At 43.3% G+C, this 21,015-nt stretch overlaps 1 protein-coding gene across 5 annotated transcripts in view; it reads left to right on the top strand.

The window, feature by feature from the left end:
* The window catches only part of PACSIN1 (protein kinase C and casein kinase substrate in neurons 1), a 70,938-nt gene that overhangs the window by 23,727 nt on the left and 26,196 nt on the right, over nucleotides 1–21,015 (top strand). Inside the window, exon 2 of one of the 5 annotated variants that reach the window (XM_083509240.1) lies at nucleotides 17,801–17,969. The exons of the other annotated variants lie outside the window; for them this stretch is intronic. The gene's annotated coding sequence lies outside the window, so the exon portion shown is untranslated. The remainder of the gene's footprint in view (nucleotides 1–17,800; nucleotides 17,970–21,015) is intronic. 5 annotated transcript variants of the gene reach the window in all.

Raw genomic sequence — 21,015 nt, 5'->3', positions numbered from 1 at the left:
GTTTATAGGATCATTTTTCTATATTATACTATATTTTTTCTAAGGCTATTTGGTTGGGAAAAACGGACTTCTGTTAAAATCAGTCAGGAATTAAACATCTTTTTTTGCAATTAAAAGTTAACAAGAGAGAGAGAGAACAAAGGAGCTTATCCACCTTATCTGAACATTGCCTCTGTGATAGTTTTTTTCCTACAAATCATCTAGATGTCCCTAGCAATTAGAGAAACATAATTTGGCTCAGATCTTCCCAAAAGCCCCCGTCACCAACTGTAACTGCTTCAACACTACTTATGAGAGACAAACTGATACAAAATAGGAACAAGATGACAGTTTGTAATCTGTAGAAATTCTGTGCAAATCCGTATGTTTAGCAGTAGTTTAAGAAGAAACGAAAGTAATATTGCACCCTCCAAACAGAAGGTTTCAATCGGAATAGCTTTTAATTTCTGTGTTTACTAGAGAGAAAACAATATGGGTCTGTGGGGGGTGTATACTCTGTGTGTATGTGCTGAAAGCTAATCTTTCTTTGGAAAGCAGCTTTTTTGTAATAAATATACCTGTGGATTTCTGACAGGCTGTCTTTAAACAGGTTGAAATTCATGTTTAGAGACATAAAAGGTTATCTTTTAAGTGTAAGAAGCTGTGTTTCATAAGGAAGAAACAAAAAAAAAAAACAACCCTAGCAGCATTCTAAAAGCATTTGGCTGCTTGAAATATTATTGTGTTTTAGCCTGAGCAGTTAACAAAATACAGCTAATCAACAAGAGTTATTTGTGTCAAAATGAGCCCCTAGAGGTCCTGGTGTGCCATACAATATTCATGTTACTAATAAGAATCTGTCTTAAAGTGCTTCCAATCAAGACAGTCAGGGAAGAAAAATACCCTAATTTTATAGAGAATTAAAATAGAGATTGAAGGTTGGGTGCGCTAAGAGTCAGTATAAAAAAATGTAGGCCATCATTTATTCTTCAGCCTCATATCATTTGCCCAGTACCAGTGATAACTCTTGCACCATCTCCAGGATAAGAACCTAACTACACAATTTCTAGCAGGCCTAAAATGAAATCCCATCTCTGTGTTGGATTTATTTCATTAGGTTTAATTCATTGGCATGTGATCTTAGGAGCTGCGTTCTCAGGCCCAGTTTTGACAAGTGGTTTTTTACCAGGGCCTGAAGAAATAAAAAAATGACTGCTTGGCAATTGTTGTTGCTGCAGGATAGCAACAACATGCTAGATGCTACCCTGCTGTTGGGGTGGGACATAACCTGTCCAAGACACCCAAGTTGTATGGAGCCCACATGCACAATAGTAACTTAGCGCTAAGGGTTGTGCTTAATTTTCTATGGCAAGGTTGAGGAACCTGTGGACCTCCAGATGTTGGACTACAAACCCCATCATTCCTGGCTCAGAGTTGGAGTCCAACAAAATCTGGAGAGTCACTCATCCATCTTTGATTATACTACCAACATTTCTGTTTAATGCAGCTAGTGTACTTCAGTGGGTTCAAGACCAGAAATCTTGGGCAAGGTATCTCATCATCATTTTCTACATAAAATGGAAATCATTTCAAAGGATTGTGGAGATGTGGAAATGTTCGATCATTATTTTATTTTTTATTTTTTGCAGCTGAAATTCAGGACAAATCAATAGGGGCCTCTTCGCATATCCATGGGAGGCAAATTAGTTAATTTACATTGCTGCTTTATTTTTTAATGGCAAATATTTAGAGAGCCACCAATATTTGCTTGTTCCTGTGAATAACTTGGGGATTTTTGTGTGTGTGCTTTCTGTTACATAATCCTGCTTCTTCAACAACACACTGGAAATGTTCACATGTATATTTACCCTGCCAGAATCCTCCCCTCCTGCCATGGAGCCAGTCATCTGCAGATTTCCTATAACACACCGAGCAGTACTTTGCTACTTAGAGGTGTGATATTGGTAAGCCTGTTACAGAAAGTGATAAGAAATGGTAGGCTTCCTCCCACATATGCCTATATCCATAGTGATAGGAATCACACATATATAAAGCTGTGGGTTTTAGATGATGTGTGAACACTGACATTATGCAGGTATTCTAAATCCCTCACCCAATAAGGGGGAGCAGGGACCAGTTTTGCATCCCACTCTGTTGCCAACTCCATTGGAGAGATAACTTCTAAGCTGGGGAGCCTATATGAGCAGAGCAGAACCCGGGAAGACCGGAGCTCTAAATTGTTCAGGGAGCCTACAGAAGCAGAAAAGGCTGCCTGCAGCAGAAGTTATCCCTCCAGCTCATCCTCATTGCTTGAGGGATTTAGAATCTCTGAACAGGGCTCTCCTCTCCCATCAATCTAATTTTCTTAGGTGGAAGATGGACCTAGCTATTTCTGCTTTTAGTATTCTGACCAAATATCTAATCACTTAAATCAAGAGGATATACTTTCTGATGAAGTAATCAAGGTGATTTACCTTTCAAAATAATGCCTAACAATCTAAAAGGAGAGAGAAGAGGGAAAATAAGCAAATGTATAATAACAGAACCAGAGATAAGACAACAGAGATAAGTCATTCTCAGAGGTCATAAAAATTTCCAAAAAGTTTAAAGCAGGGAGTAAATGAAAATCCATGCAATGATTGGCCATAGGAGATAGCACGGAGGCAATTAATTCATCAGCACACAAGGCATATCTTGCTATGCTAATGAGAATTTAGCAGTAGGAAACAGCATTAAGATTTAGGGCTGCAATCCCACGCCCACTAAGCGCCCACCGAATTCAGTGGGACATATTTCTGGGTAAAACGTAGAATTGTGCTGGAAAAGTTTAATGTGAAGGAATTATGTTATAGTCTAGTTTTCTGTAACCTGTTTTGCAACTGCCATGCCCACCCACCCCCACACATTTAACCATTCTCAAGACATATATTTGCTTTAGCTTCTTTCAAATTGGTATTTAATTACTACATATCTGTTGAACATGAGTGGTCTCATTCCCTTTAGGATGGAATTGGACCTGTGTTTCTCTTGTGCTACTAATGCAGGAGCTAGGAGCATGCTCACAGGGGAATAAGCACCTTCCTTAGAATAGGTACCTTCCCTCTAGCCAGCCATGTGGATCCAGACTGTTCCTTTTGCTGTTCTTGCTGTGCCCCTTAAATCGAGGAGCTCCAGTCCCTTGACTTCCTTCTGCTACTTCTTTAGCACAACCTGCCCTTTGCCCTTAGTAAAGCCCCAAGACTGCTAAAAGGTTAATGGTAGCTGTTGAGTCCCACTGATTTCAGAGAACAGACCTCTCAGCTGAATTCAGTAGCCATTTCTGTAGCTGTCACAGGATGCTGCAGTCATATCACTTACCAGGCACTAGAAACTGAAATAAGACACCAGTGACATGAGGCTATTCCAATTCCACACTGTGACCGCAGACAAAACATATCTGAAAGAATTCTATGGGATCTCACAGGTTACTTCTACATCTGACAATGTATGTTTTATGTTTTGTGGTGGAGGGGGGGGCATAAAACCTGAGACTCAGCTGTGAAATACAGTTTGACTTTCAGGCATATTAAATCTTTGTTATTTGGTGGCCTTTGCCAGTGGCGTAGCGTGGGTTGTCAGCACCCGGGGCAAGGCAAGTAATTTGCGCCCCCTAACCCGTGGATTTGCGCCCCTAACCCTAACCCCCAGATGTTGCGCCCGGTGCGGTCGGCCCCCCCTGCACCCCCCACGCTACGCCACTGGCCTTTGCTATTGATGACAATAAACTTGGGGCAGACCAAACCTTTTCCTCCAAGAGGGGAAGGATAGACCCATTGACCAACCTTAGTCATATTCATTAATTTCAGCGGGTCTACTTGGAATAATACCACCCTTAGTCTCTCTTTCATCAAAACATGGAAAGCAACTCAGTGGCTATTCTTATTTTTCTTGTTCAGTGCCATGATCCATTCAAGGAGCACTAGTTTGCTTGCAGAGAGGAAGTTTCCCTGCCATACTCTATCTACTCAATTGACTTTTGGTCCCAGCCATGCATATATTCCACCCCTCTCGAAAGAGTAAGTGAAACTGAGTGCTGGACCAGACTATCTTAATGGAATAGAAATAGGCCAATTTGCAGCTAGGAATTGATCATCAGATATCTAGTCTATGCCAGTTTCACATGTGTTCATTCATAACTCCATTCTATCCTGTCTCCACATTATACTGCACGTTTTCTTAACATCTACATGAAAATCCATTTTTACATAGATATTTTTGCTCAAGGTATGTATTTCTAGATGCAGTTTATCCTACATCTGGAGAAATGCAAAATCCAAAGAGTAACTATGTTCCAAGGCAATGGCAACATAGTAAATGAGTGGAGCCAGGCATATACATTCCTCTTTACCCAGGCCTTTGCTGATTAAACAATCTACAGACTTTTAAATGTGCCTGGGGGATATGTTTTATTTTGTTTGTTAGTTTGTTTGTTATGTTACATATTTTGTGTTTTTAGACTGTAAACCACCCTGTGACTTTTGGATGAAGGATGGTATATAAATTTAATAATCAAATAATAATAAATAATCCCAATCTGCGCATCAGTCTGGGGGTATAGATCAGGTCTGTTTGTATTGGAATTTGTGGGGGGGGGATCCTTAAGAATCCCTATTGCAACTGCACCACAAAGCACATAATCTTCTTTTGTGGCACAGAGTGCTGAGAATCTCAAATTGTATTTTTATAAAATGCATGGCTCTCATCTATGAAGAGAAAATGCCAATTTTCATAATCTAAAAAGTATATGGGTGCATTATATCCCCAAATAATGTAGCATTTCCTTGCAACAAGGCCCAAAGTAGCTAACAAGTGAGATTCCAATATGAAAAAAATGAAAAAAAAATCCTATTAAATATAAAATACAATATAAAACAAGCCAAGTAGGTGTCTTTTATAGTTAGGAGCATGTGTGCTGCAGTGGTGAGAGATGATTCACCTGCCAAAATTCTGCCCTACATAACTATTAAAATTACAGAACATGGTAATGTGGTCCCATAAGTGTGGACCTGCTCACATCCTTGCTGTAACCAGGTCCGAATTCCTCAGAAATTGGTGCAGCTGATACACTAGCCTAAGCTGGGCAAAGGTACTCCTCACCACTGCTGCCACCTGGTCATCTGGTAAGGCTGGTAAGGCTGAAACTAGGGACCTGACTTTTCACAGCAAGTACAAACCCATCCCAAACATGTTGACTCCCCATTCCAGAATATGTCTCTGAGCTGATCTGTCTTCTCTGGATTGAGCCTCAGTTTGTTTGCCCTCATCTAGCCCATTACCATTTAACCCAGAGGTGGTGAACCTGGAGGCCTCAGCCCCGGTCAGCATGGCTAGTGGCCAGGGGATGACAGAGTTATAGTCCAACAACCTCTGGAGGTTCCCCACCCTTTACTTTAGTCATACAACAACATACATATCCTTTTCCTGGGAATATATACTTGCCTTCCAGACAGCCAAGTGGGTTCAGACTGTTCATTTTCTTGCTATGGCTGCGCTCACTTAAACCAATCAAGAAGCGAGTCCCTTAGCACTTTTTAAAGCTCTGCCTTAACTTAACAACCTCCACTTTGCCCTTAGCAAAGCCCCAGGTCTGCTAGAAGGTTAACAGTAGTTGAATTCTGCTGATTTGAGAACAGAGCCCTGGTGAGCAAAGGCAATGTCACATTATGCCAGAAAGGACATCTCCCACTGCACCCTTTGCAGCTGTCTTAGGGATCTTGATCAGGGATCTGATATGACTTAAGTGCCAGAGATCGCCCCACACCCACCCCTTTCCCCCCTCTTGCAGAGCACCTCTCCTCTGCATCTCTCGCAGACTCTGACACCCCTGGAATGGGTGAGTCACAGTATGTGCAGCATAGACAACACAAAGGTTCTCTAGTCAGAACATATTTCGGGGGGGGCATTATATGAGGCATAGCTGTACCTATTGGCAGGAAGGTAATACTGGCTTGATTTAAAATGATCAGAACTAAAGGAGAAGCAGCAGTGGAGCAGGCACTTTCTCCCTCAGTTCTAAGAATCCCCACCCCCACCCCACATAAATTTACTCTCCTCTAAAAGGCACTTTGAGGCCTTCCTACGCAGTATGTTAACTAGACTCCTCTAAATTGTGCCTTCTCTTAGGTACATGTGCAAGCTCCTCGCATAGCCTGCAGTGCCTTTGTGACTCAGGGATGCCAAACCTGGCAAAGTAGATGCATTCTAAAGACAGCCGCATGTATTAGGAAGCTGCCTGTCAAAGACTATTTAACCCAGTGTTATCTGCCCAGGATGACAGTGGCTGTCCAGGGTCTTTCACATCACTTGCTCTCGGGTTCCTTTTTATCTGAAGGTGTCTGGGACTGAACCTGGGACCTGCATTCAAGGTGTGCACTGTATAATTAGCTGTGGTTCCTCCCCAGCACATCTACTTACACCTGTGTGTGCCCCATTCAATTATAAAAGCAAGGTGCCCCCCGCCTCATTCCACAAAGAAAATGTAGACCCTTACTGTCACTTACCTCTCTGTTGCTTCAAACACTGTTCCCCCCAGCTTGGCTCACCTCCTGGGTGATAGGTGGATAATCATTTCCCCACCAGTTCTTGCTAGTTACCTGCATATTATTTGAGGGGTGTTGATGCCTTAGGGCAAGTCATTCTGATTTCAAGGATTAGAAGTATTTCTCCAGAGCTTCCCAATCCATATGATCACATGCAAGAGCAGGAGCTTCACTCTGTGCTGGTCTGTGCCCACTGGTGAAGGGTGGTGGTGGGGATGCGGTCCATCCTGGGTGTCATCCGTGGGGTGGGGGTGACATTGTGGTGGTGCCCCCTAGGATGCTTGCCACAGCGCTTCCGTGGGGTGCTCAATGTGGGCAGCGGTGCCCCCATGTTCGCCGCCCCACCCCCGTGGGATGCTCACCCCGCCCCCTTGGGGCGCTTGACCCACCCCCGCATGCACAGCATGTGCACCGCTCCGGGTGCCGGAGCAGCTAGCTCCGCCTCTGTCTGTGCCTCACCTCAAGTAACAGGGGCAAGACTAGTATGAGCTGTGCAGTCCACAAGGCTCACTTTCTGTGGTATGTGTGAAGGTGTCCCAGAAGTAAAAGCATCTGAATTCGCACACTCAGTTGGCAGCATAGAAAATGGATATTTCATAGGGGCTTGGGAGGTCATCAAACCCCTTACCCAGTGTAGGATTTATCATGCAGGATGCACAGCTTACCTGACAGATGACCACCCAGCTTCTGCTTAAATGTCTCCATTGAAGGAGAGCTCACCTCATCCTGAGGTTGCTCGTTCTGCAGGTTTTACCAAAAGGACGTTTCTCTGCTTCCACCCAAGCCCTGCCCTCTGAAGCAATGGAGAACAAGTCCAGTCCATGCGTGACAGTCCTTCTGATATTTGAAGACAGCTATCAGGTCTCTTGAGCGGGTGGCGCTGTGGGTTAAACCACAGAGCCTAGGACTTGCCAGTCAGAAGGTCGGCGGTTTGAATCCCCACGACAGGGTGAGCTCCCGTTGCTCGGTCCCTGCTCCTGCCAACCTAGCAGTTTGAAAGCATGTCAAAGTGCAAGTAGATAAATAGGTACCGCTCCGGCAGGAAGGTAAACTGTGTTTCCGTGTGCTGTTCTGGTTTGCCAGAAGTGGCTTAGTCATGCTGGCCACATGACCCGGAAGCTGTACGCCGGCTCCCTCGGCCAATAAAGCGAGATGAGTGCCGCAATCCCAGAGTCGGCCACGACTGGACCTAATGGTCAGGGGTCCCTTTACCTTTACCTTTCAGGTCTCTCTTTAATTTTCTGTTCTCCAGCTTGAGTGAGACAATTTCATATTTCCTAGTACAGTTAAGCAGCACTGGAACGTTCCCCTAACAGTACATCTAAGCTACATATGTACATGTTCTCATACCAGTTTAACTGTCACAGCTTCCCATTAAAGAAATAAAAATAAAATTATGGGAACTGTAATTTGGTGAGGATACCAAGTAACAGAGGACTCTAAGCACAGATCTCTAAGCTCCCGATTCATAGAGTACAATTCCTATGATTACCAAGCAAGAAGAGCATTACTGATTACTGCAAGAAGAGCATCTGCTGCATAGGAATTGGCATAACAAAAGAGGATAAAACTCTGCCGTCTTTGCATAAATGCAGCTCCTCGCAAGAGGACAGACTTGGGTAGACAGACTTGTATACATATGATGGAGATGCTCTTTCTGCTACTGGCCAAATCCTTTTTGTATCTCAGTGGGGAAACCCTCTGCCTTTAGGGCAGCTCAGCATCCTAGCCCATCACCTCTGATTTCATCAACCCTCTCAGATTCTGTGAGGGGCAGGGATCCTACCCTATATTTGACAGGAGCCCCAGGGGTCATTTCCTTAATGGCAGATGGGATTTGTGCTTGATTAAATGCTTCAGATCTATAATGGGTGAGAGGGCGGGTGGGGAGGGGCAAGGAAGAAGACCGCATCATTCCAACATGCAGCTGCACTGTTGTCCCTCCCTCTAGTGCTGGTTACTGAAGAAGGAATCAATGAAGAGAGAGAATGGGGGTTTGTGGCTCCCATCTGGGCTTCCTTCAAGCAGACACTGGTCTCCATAAGAGGGAGAAACGCAGGAGGAGCTGATCTGGCATCATCATACATGTGCCCTATTCTAGAATATCTGGTGACAGGAAAGATCAGAATAAGGTTGTGTATGGTGGATCTAACAGTTGCTGTTTCCAGTGTATGACTAGCTAAAGAAACTCTTCCCATTCTATCGCATGTACATGTATGCATACAGTATATGCATATTTGTTTTCTCTTAAACATGGAAGGGAGAATCCTTCATATTATGGCACTGGAGCAACCACAATTGGCACAGAATCCATATACCAGTCCCTCAAATAAATGAGACAGATGGGGGTATATTTAGGCATTGCAAATACAAATATATTTGCCCCAGTATCACCCCTTGCTGTGTGATAGTGGGTGCATCGTTGAGAGCTTGAAAGGCATATTCTCTCTTGTATTTACATAAAAAAACACAGTGCTGTGTTGGCAAAGGCGGTATGCTCAGCAAAGGCATTTCTTCATCTCCCATCTACCCCACGCCCCACTGATCTATTCATATAAATAAGGGAGCATTCATAATAGCTTTGGGATATATCAAAGGAATAATTGATGCAGTTTTCTCCACATCTGACATAGACGTTTACACTTTAGTGACCTCAGCTTTTGTTGCAGGAAAGTGTGCCCCATTGAAGAGGACGTCCTTTCCCTGTCATGTTTTGTGTAATGTCTGAATAGATACCATGTGGAACAATGCTGGTTCCCCTTAGGAGTAGATTCACTATCTGGAAAGAGCATAAGAATCCTCCTGGAAGGTTGCATCAACGGTAGCCACAGACACAGCTATCCTCCATGAATTTACCTGTTTCCCTCTTGAAACCTTTTAGCTAGTGGTCTTCATCATACTTTGCAAAAGTTAATTTTATAAATTACGTATTGTGCAGAGGAGCTGCTGACTGCCACATCAAGAGGTAAATTTTGAAGCCCTACCCTTCTCCTTACCAGAAAATCTTCTCATGAGTAAACAGATAGGGATTTCTATCATCTCTTAGGAAATGTGCAGAGGCTTTTGTTAGTTGGTTGGTTTAAAAGCCTTCATGAAAAATTGTCAGCATTTTAGTGTGCATTTCCCCCCAGTACACCCATTTTTGTATGCATTTGACTAATATACACATATTTTGCAAGCAATTTCCCATGTGGAATGCACTTTTGGGTGTTATTTTCACAAATACATGCATTTCTATGGACACATTTTCCTAATGAATGCATTTTTGTACGCACTGTTTGGCTGGAGGGCTGGATCACAAAATTCAGAGACGTGCAAATTTTAAAGTATAACTGTGTACGTTACCATTTCAAGAAGTGTGAATTAGGTAGTCCCACATTAAAATGCCAAGAAAATTAAATTTGTCTCCATCCCAATGAGTAAACAACCTATTCTCCCACTTCACACAGCAGGTAATTCTGTCGCTGTGTTTTGATTGCATAAGCTTTGCACCTGCGAATAATAATGCTGTAGAAGGAGAAGGGACAAGAAGGAATAGCCTGCTTCTACTCCCAGCAAGGAATCCTATTGTGCAAACATGCCGTAAATGGTCAGATGTATCCCTCCATGCTACCCATTGTACTAGGAGCTGTAGGAGGCAACTCTGGGATGTGGGGGAGCATAATTTATTCTGTGCTTGCAAGATTGTCTGAGATAGGGAGGAGGGGTGTATACCCCTTCAGACTACTTCAGGATGGTGATTGGCTGATACAGTTTTTACTGCATCACAAGGGCCTGTTGTGCTTTCAGTTTCTGCCTGCGCCTGCCAGAGTGTGTTCTATCAGTTTTATCTCCGATTAGAGCACTTCTGAAGCACTCAGTCAGCATTGGATTATTTTATCTGTGATTAATAACCTTTCCCTAGAGCAGTCTATTTTGATGGGCTTGATTATCTTGTCTGCTAGATTGTGCCCGGCAGGCTACAGGAGCAGCCAGGAGGCAGTGGAATCTAACCCACTTTGGAAAGAGATGAAAGAGGAGGCATGGAAGCATATATCTTTCAAGAGAGAACTAACCTCTTAACGTTAGTTCTCTGTAGGCTGGCGTTTCTCATTAGTACCACTATTTCCCATTTAGATGTTTGAGTTTCTTTGGAGCCTACTATCCCACCCAGAGAATTTCAATCCTAGTTTATCATCTCTAGATTGCAGCCTTCCAAATACAGTCTTAAAGAGGCAAGCATAAATCCTCATCTGAGAGTACCTGCATTTTCCTTCTTTAGAGGGAGACATGGGGTACTCTGGCCCTGTTCTATCACTAGATTGCAAGGCTTCAGACAGCCAGGTGAGGAAACTGGTGTATTTGTAAGCCCATTATTGACACATCCAATGGATTGCCTGGGCTGGAGCAGTTCTAAAATTTTGCTAGCTGGCTGAGGACTCTTCCAGGGAAAGTTAGGGATGATTCATACACGCCTGTGCATGACTTGGTAATGTAAGAGCAATTGGGCATATTCCTCCTAAATAAATTAGTCCCAATTTAGCAGTAGCAGCTTGGTAATGGTACAAATGTAATGGGAGAGGAGGGAAATTGCAGTTATGTGCATGCATGTGGCAAGTTCCTATTCTAATTGCCCTAATTTTTGCTATGTAGGATACAAGTCAGTGGAGTGGTTAAATTATTGACTAGATCAGCTGGCAAAACAGTTTCTGGTATAGTCAATGTAACTTCTAAAGGAAATTTTTAAGAGTAAGATAATTTTCTTAAATGAAGGAACATTACTAAAGAAGATGGAGCCTTGCATTGCTGCTGCTGCTTTTACAAAGGCTGTTTCTACGGATAGATGCTGATTCTGTCATATACATAATATTAATGATTGTATCCACATAATATAAATAAAGTATATATAATGTATTTAAAGGTAAAGGGACCCCTGATCATTAGGTCCAGTCGTGACCGACTCTGGGGTTGTGGTGCTCCTCTTGCTTTACTGGCCGAGGGAGCCAGCGTACAGCTTCTGGGTCATGTGGCCAGCCTGACTAAGCCGCTTCTGGTGAACCAGAGCAGCGCACAGAAACGCCGTTTACCTTCCCGCCGGAGCAGTACCTATTTATCTACTTGCACTTTGACGTGCTTTCAAACTGCTAGGTTAGCAGGAGCAGGGACTGAGCAACAGGAGCTCACCCCGTTGCAGGGATTCAAACCGCCGACCTGCTGATCGGCAAGTCCTAGGCTCTGTGATTTAACCCACAGTGCCACCCGCGTCCCACTGGTAAAATAATTGCCCATGGACAGCTTGAAGTGCTACAGAAATATGCAAAATGAGTGGGTCAGGGAATGGCAATGTTTGTTTCTCATGAACAGCACCAACTCTACAACACTGCTTCTGATTCTTCAAAAAGCTATAATCTGTACATAACCTTTCGCTTATTACCTGATGGCTCATCTGAACATGTGAAAACCCTCAAGTGAAAATTATTGTCCTTAAGGTGATCTCAATTAATATGAAAGATATTTCTGCTATTTTTGGTCTCCTATTTTATCTATGGTGGCAGTTTTCAAACAAGCAAATCATACTCAGATGTTGTGCTTCACTAAGTGATGATCAAACGCCTGTGAACTCACCTTGGACAGGCAATAAAGTTAAAGAACCAGTGGTGCTGTGTGTTTGAAATTAAGAAATGAGCAAGTGTATCAATTCTCTCCGTGAAGATTATGTGCAAGAGCAAAGAAAGGTGCTAAAAATGTCATGTGGAAAACCAGTTGGTGTTATAGATAGAGCAGATGGCCACAGAGCTACACACCTGAGATAAGCTGGTTCTGTCCCAGCATTGCAGTAGAAGGAGCAGACCAAGATTTCCCTCTGGATTAGGTCAAGCTTGCACTTCTTTGTACAGCTTGCCACACTTACCCATTTGCACAGTTCAGATAATAACTCAGTAGAGCTTTTCTTATCCACACAAAGGTCATATCCGTACTACTTATTTTTCTTTAAAAATTATTTTATTGGTTTTCAGTTTTTTATAACAATAACAACATGTTACCTGGTTCCAAAGGGACAAGAGTGTAGGTTCTAGGGAGTACAATCCAGTAATGAGATGCCACCACGCACCTAATTTCAGCAGCGGGGGTTACTTAGAGAAGTGCCTCACTAATCATTCTAATGCAAGGACAATTTCATAGGGGCAGAGGCAGTACTTTAAATACCTTGGTTCTAAACCAGGTTAAACCAGCCCCTTGAATTATTGTGAGGAGCTGATTGGAAGTCAATGGGGCTTTTTCTAACACTGGAAAAATATGAACTATATAACCAATGGCAGACAAACAAATGAAATTTATTAAATAACTTCAGTACATTGCAGAGGTCAGTCCTGGATGTTAGTAGAACATGGAAAACTGTGGGAAGGCTGTCTTCGTCCGGAACGAGCCAGATTTGATGCATGAACCTCTGCTCCAGACAGGTGCTTTGTGCCGCTGGCAAAACCTGCACCTCTAACATAAGGACTGTATCTACGAACACCCAAAAATGATAAACGTGGCATTTGAGGGGGTATACAACATGCTTCAGAACAGAATGAACCTCCCTTCCCAGGTCAGATGGACCACCCACTACGGAATCTCCATCTTGTCTGAACATAGGAAAATCCTGCTGGATCAGGCTAGTAGCCCACTTAATCCGGCATCCTGTCCTCACAGTGACCGACACAGGCAGGAGCTGAGCGCAACAGTACTTTCCCTTCCTGCAGTTTCCAGCAACTGGTATTCAGAAGCATACTGCTTCCAACAACAAATTGAGCTTCAGTTTATTAGCCCTCACCCAGTCCATTACCAGCTCCAAGCACTTCGTTCAGCTCTTCCACTTTTGACAAAAAGGAAAAAATATAGCTAGATAAGTGGCAACTCATTCCAAATCTCCGGATGACATCACTCATCACTGCATATATTATGTGCATCTCCCGCCTACCATGGCCTGCTTGCTTCGTATTGGCTCTTCCAAAAAATCTTCCTTGGAAACAATTGCTGCTGCCACCTCCCCACAGAGGAACCCAGCAGTTCTCCTCCAGCAGTATCTGCTGTCGCACTGCGACTTGACAGAGCCTGGGTCATGTTTCCCTCAAGGATAAGCTGGCGAAGAATGCTGCCTACAATGTCTCATCAGCCTCAGAAACACAGGCCGTCAGTTCGAATAAAAATCCGCTCTATTTGCACCTCCTGCCATGTGGATAAGTAGTTCATAGAAATGGGGGGCAGAGAGTCTATAAAGCAACTTTTCCCAACCTGATGTTTTAGACTGCGACTCCCACCAGCCCCAGCCAGCATGGCCAACTGTCAGGGATGATGTGAGTTGTAGTACAAAACATCTGGAGGACACTCAGTTGTAGAAGGCTGGTGTGAAGACCCAGTTATTCCCCTAAGGGGAATCTTCGTTGATAGAGGAATCCCTCCTACGTGACTGTACTCTTAGATGTAGGCATTTTGTGATCTTAAGAGGCATCTCTCTGCACATGCGTGTGCGCACACACACACACACACACACACACACACACACACACTTATCAAGGACAAATTTATGTGTGCTGCCAATGAAGCACTGTGTTTTTGCTTTCATTTTTAAGAAGTCTTTCCCACCTCCAAATCCTTCATCTCACAGTGTTGCCTCTTGATTATACAGCATAATAAAAGAGAGGGTTGTCATCAAACACACTGGTGCAAAGTGGAGTTTCACAGAAGTTGTACATATCCACAGAAGCATCACAAGGGTCAGCAATCTTTTTCAACCGTGGGTCGGTCCACCGTCCCTCAGACCATGTGGTGGGCCAGACTATATGGGGGGCAGGAAATGAATAAATTCCTATGCCCCACAAATAACCCAGAGATGCATTTTAAATAAAAGCACACATTCTACTCATGTAAAAACACGCTGATTCCCGGACCATCCATGGGCCGGATTGAGAAGGCAATTGGGCTGCATCTGGCCCTCAGGCCTTAGGTTGCCTACGCCTGATCCACAGCCCCAATGTGTTTTGGAATGTGCTCCCCTTTAGGATAATATATTTCCTAAAAATAAAAATCATTAAAATTATTGCAGGAGTCTACCCTTGCACACATTTTTGTAAACACTAAATGCAACAATAGCAACAATACTAATCTTATTTATTATTTACTTACTTGATTTCTTACCTGCCTTTTATCGTAAGACCCCAGGCAGATTCACATCACTTCACATCTTGTTCATGAATAGATATAAAAAACCCTCTTTCCAATCTACCAAAGGCTTCTGAAAATGTTTTTGACAAGACTATATAACAAATAGTAATAGTAAAAACAAACGAATGAATGAAAATTAGAAAGCACCAGTGTGACCAAATTGTACTATAGAGAATTAATGATCTGTAATATATTGACCTTGTCTTGGAAAGGCATACACTTTATTAGGAAGTATGCAGGTTGGCAGGAGTTTCAGGAGAAACAGAAAGTAGTGTAACTTCTTCACATAGGTGCATAGCTAACCTGCGGAAATGGCTGCCACAACTTAACAATGACTTGCAAAGCCTTTAAAGGGCTTTGACAGGTTAATGGAGGATAGGACAATCATATCAGTGGCTACTCATCATGGTGGCTATATGCTACATCCAGGTTCAGAGGTAGCTGGAGAACAATAGTGGTAGAGGACCACTGTTGCCTACATGTTCTGCTTGTGGGCATTTGCTTGGCCTCTGTGGGAAGCAGGATGCTGGACTCAGTGGGCCTTTCAAGTTTCCATATAAGATGTTCTCAGAACAAGGGAACCCTCCATTTCATACACTGTGGATTGGTTCTTCCCTGTAGCTTAACTACTGTTGCCATTATTATTGCTATGTGTTATTTTCCAAGGCAAATCATTCAAAAATCTGTTTTTAAAAATATATATATATCAGTATTATACTGATCAGATGTAGCAACAAGGAAATTATTCTACTTGGCATTACTGCCAAAATAAAGAAAGGCAAAAAATAGCCTGTCCTAACTCCGCATAGAAGACTCTCGTGACCTATATATACTTCTAGGAAACTCTGTCGCCTGTTATCAGTCATTCTACTTGTTTATTGCTTTTTTACCCCACCCTTCCATCACAGAGCAGCTCAGAGCAGCCCACATTGTCCCCCCTTTTATTTTATTCTTACAAAAACCCTGTGAAGTAGCTGAGGCTGAGAGATAATGGCTGGCCAAAGATCATCCAATGAGATTCATAGTTGAGTGGGATTTGAACCAGAGTCTCCTCAGTCCTGGTCTGGTACTATAACCATGTTTATAGTCTGGTATAGTCTGGTCTGGTTATAGTCTGGTCTGGTACTATAATCATGCGTACAGGGTTAAATGAAGAGCTAGACCTTCATTTAGCTCTTCATTTAACCCTGTCTAGCTCTAGCTCTTCATTTAACCCTGTATGCATGATCTAGCTCTTCATTTAACCTAGCTCTTCATTTAACCCTGTACGCATGATTGTCAACACTCTGATCAGCTATCTTTGCCCCCAATTCCAGAAAAAGGTGGTTTCATAAGTTTCAAAACACTGTAGTTCTGGAAAGCACAGGTCTTCACAGGTCTGAGAACACACTATTCTTAGCCTTGCTTTGTCATTTATGGTCCTTCCCACCACTTTAAATATAATCTCAGAAGTGCCAGGTGGAAATGAAGCGATAAAAACCCCTCTTTCCCTCTTACCAATCAGCTGTGTTGCCTCTTTTCACTGCAGTGAGCTGATGTGGAGTGGTTTGAAAGGGCTATACAATGTGACTCTGCTTGTGCTTCTAATGTGCAAGTGTCAAAGAGGATTTCACATGAAATTCATAGCTTCTCAGGATTGTTCTTCAGAAAAGAAAGACAAGCCCCAAACAGAAGAAAAAAATATGAGAACAAATTGTTCACTTTTAAACCCAGATCCACTCAACATTTCAACAACATCTTTTAGTGAGAGGAATTGATGGAAGCTCAGCTCAAGCTTAAGCTTTTGTGTCATATAAGCAGCATGCATAGTACCTGTCTATAGAACATTTCAGAGTTGTTGGGTTTTTCGTTTTGGCAGGTATTTTCTGTAACATGTCGTTGATGCAATAATAGTTCATTAGTGGTGGATTTATACTTGACTGTCCACACATTGTTCCACCCAGTGCTTTTTTTCTAAAAAAAATAAAGTTTAGGGGTACTCTCATTTTCCTACTCATATTGAAATACTGCCCCTCAATGAGACCAATCTTAGATTCACAAAATGTTTAGCGGTATGCCTACCTCTGCAACACCCCCCCCCCCCGAAAAAAAGCACTGGTTCCACCTTTTTAGTTGTTCCGTGATGCTTCCCTAATGTTACCACATTAGTGCCCTCTGGAGGGTCACCCTTGTGCTGCAACACAACAGAAATGGGACACAAAGTAAACTGGGAATATATAGTTACAGAATTTCAGCAGGAAGTTACAGGATGTGCACTGATGTGAAACAAATCAGTATGTGCACCCTGAAACTTTTGCAGGCATAAACTGTATTGAAAGTAGGATCATGCATAGCCTCTCTGATCCCATCACGATAACAAATCACCCTGAATGGACTTTTTAAAGCATACCTGTGTATACACTACACATTTGAAGCATACAGTGGTACCTCGGGTTAAGTACTTAATTTGTTCTGGAGGTCCGTTCTTAACCTGAAACTGTTCTTAATCTGAAGCACCACTTTAGCTAATGGGGCCTCCTGCTGCCGCCGGAGCACAATTTCTGTTCTCATCCTGAAGCAAAGTTCTTAACCTGAAACACTATTTCTGGGTTAGCAGAGTCTGTAACCTGAAGTGTATGTAACCTGAAGCGTACGTAACCTGAGGTACCACTGTATTTCCCCACCTCAAATAATTATGAACATGGTAGCTCACCCCTCACAGAGTTAGAATTCCCCAAAGCCCTTAACTAACTACAGTGCCCAGAATTTTTTGACAGAAAAATGTGCTCTAAAGGTATAGTTTGTACATAGCCCAAAGGGACCTTTTGAGACACACACAGTGTTGTTCTTCATCTGCAGTACTCTCTCCCAGTGGGTTACCTCACGGCATTCATAAGCAGGATTCCAAAGTATAACTGGTTTCCGTCAGTTACAAACTATTGAGCATATAGCGTCTCTTGCTGTTGACACAAGTGCTTTATTTTGGAAAGTCAAGATGGTGCATTTAGAAGCTTAGAGTCAAAATGGCTCTGCTGTAAACAGTTGAATTTTATACTTTGTTTTGCTCGTGTTTTCAGATCATCTGGAAAGTCTGTCTTGAGGGCAACCCAGGAGAAATAACAGGTCTAACAAAATTAAATGATCATCACTCCAGCCATGACTCTATTCCACTGTTTCACAGTGGATTGCCAATAGACCTTCAGCAGCCATGAACTAGTTTGACGGTGGAATGGTCTCCCTTGGATGGTGGTGGACATCGGAAATTTTAAAGCAGAGGTTGGATGGCCATCTGTCATGGATGCTTTAGTTGAGATTCCTGCATTGCAGGGGGTTGAATCAGATGACCGTTGGGGTCCCTTCCAACTCTCTACAAGTCATGCAAATTCAAGATCCATTTTAATTCAGCTGGATCCAGCTTCTAGCCAGACCCTATGAAAAAGCCCTGTGTGTGTGTGTGTGTGTGTGTGTGTGTGTATTCATGTTCTATCCTTCCTTCCTTCCTTCCTTCCTTCCTTCCTTCCTTTCTTTTGCTCTCTCTCTCTCTCAAAATTCCAAATTCCAGCACTCTCTCAAAATTCCAAATGTGCTTGCAGGCCTCAAAAGGTTGGTGACCCCAGCCTATAGGCTTTGAATGTGCATTGAGCAAGCTATGGCAGCGAAAGAGCATGTAAGAGCTTTAGTGCAGTTTTGCCTGTTAGCGCAGGTTCTCCTGTTTCAGCCATATATAACCCAATCTTACGGGTTGTATAATATTTTGTTATGAACATGGAAATGACATTTTTAGCAAGTGCACAAAACCCATCTTTTCACATATTAATAACTGCACAAATGCTTGAATACTGTTGAGCACGTGTGCATTGTTCTCATCGATTTGCACTGCAGAGCCCTGAACTCTTCATGACTATACTAACAGTACCATCATCCTTGCTTTACGCAATGTGGGTGTTTGGAAGCGCAGGCACATGTGCAGTATGGGGTATGGCAAGTCATTAGCGTGCCCTTTCACTGCCTTTGTATCCAGATTACAAGAAGAAATGGAAAATATCCAGTCCTCCCCCTGGCTGAATAGAAGAGGTGACTGTTTACTGAAAAGCCCCCAGAATGAGCAGGCTTTAATCCCACCTCTTTTGATACCCCTTCAAGGAGCAATGCCAGAGTAGACAAAGAGTAAAGAGGGAGCCTGGAATAGGCTATTCAGTAACCAGTTGCAGAGCAGGGCTGGCAGCAAAAATCTTCTCCAGTGTTCACCTTTGTTATCTTTGCCTGGTTAAATATATAAAAAAATTTCAGAAAATGTTTGGTATATTTTCTTCTGCCCAGCCACACTGGAACTTTGTTTGTTTGTTTGTTTTTACCTAGAGCCACCATGGTGCATGGTGCTTTACTGAATAAAAGAGGAAATATCCCTTCCCCGAGGAGCTTACAATATCACCTCAAGCCAACAGAGCAAGGGAGTGGAAGTGGAAACAGTGGTAAATGGCAATAACAGAGCCGGCCCACCCATGAGGCGGGGTGCCCATCCCACTGCTTCTGAAACCACTGGAATGCCCCCCCCCACTGAGTTTTAGCAAGAGGGAAGTGTTTTGGTGTGCAGTGTTGACACTCATCTTCTCTGCAAGATGCTGTCTTCAGATGAAATGAAAAATTGCCTTGGGTGGGGAACTGCTATGTAAGAGGCCAGTTGGTTTACTTCACAGAGAGAGTCTTGACATAGAAGGGAAACTTGGGATCCTCTTACAGCATAGCTTTCCTTTGAAGTATTTTTCAGGTCAATGTTAGGGTTACTGCAGGGCATGATAAATGACTGCGATTGAGGTCAAAGCGTGTGCGCACACGCACACAAACACACACAATCACCAGTGTAAGGAAACAAGGCAGTACTAGGTCTCTGTCCTTCAGCTGTTTCATTTTGTGGCTGTACCAGTTCTCCTTGCCTTCTCCTCTGCTGACAATGATGAAGCCATATTTTCGGTGGCTTTCTGAAATGCTACCTGCCCTCTGCAAGCTGTTTGCTGTCTCAGCAGCTGTTTATTGATTAGTGGACTGATTTAGGCACTTGGCCAGAAGCAGCCTCACTTGTCTGGCTGCTGGCTAAGGTTGGCTCCTTGTTCCAAGACCCAGAAAAATCACACTTTTGTATTTTTGCATGCAAGTATCGTTTGGCATCGTGAGCTTAAGAAGCAGCACCTCTGATCGCGGCCTGACCCCACTGCAGTATTTCTTGGCTTTAACAGAGGAGCAGATAGCTGTCTCATGAGGAACCAATGAAGGCTTTCAAGTGTGGATTAATTTATGCAAATAATTAAAGTATTGAGTCATAGTTTATGTATACACGCATTTCTTTTCCACACATTTTGTAAGTCAAATGTGTTAACCAACCGAATACTAAAACCCAGCAAGAATGACAATGCTGTTTCCATAGCTGCTGCTGCAGCAGTAACAGCAAAAAGCCTACCCACTCTCTCGTATTGCAATGACATTTTAGTTTTATCTTAACCCTTCCCATAGGTTATTGGGGGGGGGGAATGAAGGGAATTTAAATCCAAATACATAGACTCATTTATAAGTGATAGCTACCAGACACCAGGCAAGAGAAAAGCATGATGACACTATGGTACAGATTGCAGCCTTATGCTGAAACTGCAGGTGCTGGAATGACTCACCATGTTCAGATTCGGGGCACACCTAGGCTGAGACTCGTTTCATTCATTGCAAGCACAGATGACACCAAGGAAAAGCTGTTTGTGTGAAGCAGCACCCACATGTTCCAGGCATGCCTCAAGAATGTTCACATAGAGGGAGGACCGGCCAGCTTGGCTAATGCCAACCTATGTGGCTGTTGCTTCACACAAATGGCTTACCTTTCAGAGCAGTGCGGTACGGTGCCCATCACTACAGCAGCAACTACAGCAGAAACATACAGATCAGGCCTGAGAGAGCTTTTAGATTTTTGCCATGCTAGTTCAGAGCCCCCAGCACCCAGTGTAGAATAGTCTACTAGGACAAATGGGGCAGTGTCCCCACCAACTTCAGTCCACACCTGTGAGGCTTCTGTAGGGCTATCCTCCTCTGCCACTGCCTTCCCTTGCTCTGAGAAAGGACCTTAAAGCGACTCTACATTTTTACCTGAGTTTAAAGAGAATATCTAGTCATCACAGGCAGCGCAGCCCTTCAGGCAATCTCCCAGCCACCTCACCACAGTGTATTGCTCTGAGGAAGGACCCCTACTTCCAATAAGAAGGAGGAAGAGAGGTAGCTCCTGTGCTCCAGGGAGGAGAAGAGAGAGGAAGGA

Source organism: Podarcis liolepis, assembly GCF_965112155.1.
Source record: "Podarcis liolepis genome assembly, chromosome: 6".
In the NCBI taxonomy this organism is placed as follows: domain Eukaryota; kingdom Metazoa; phylum Chordata; class Lepidosauria; order Squamata; family Lacertidae; genus Podarcis; species Podarcis liolepis.
This window is presented reverse-complemented; position numbering and strand designations above follow the sequence as displayed.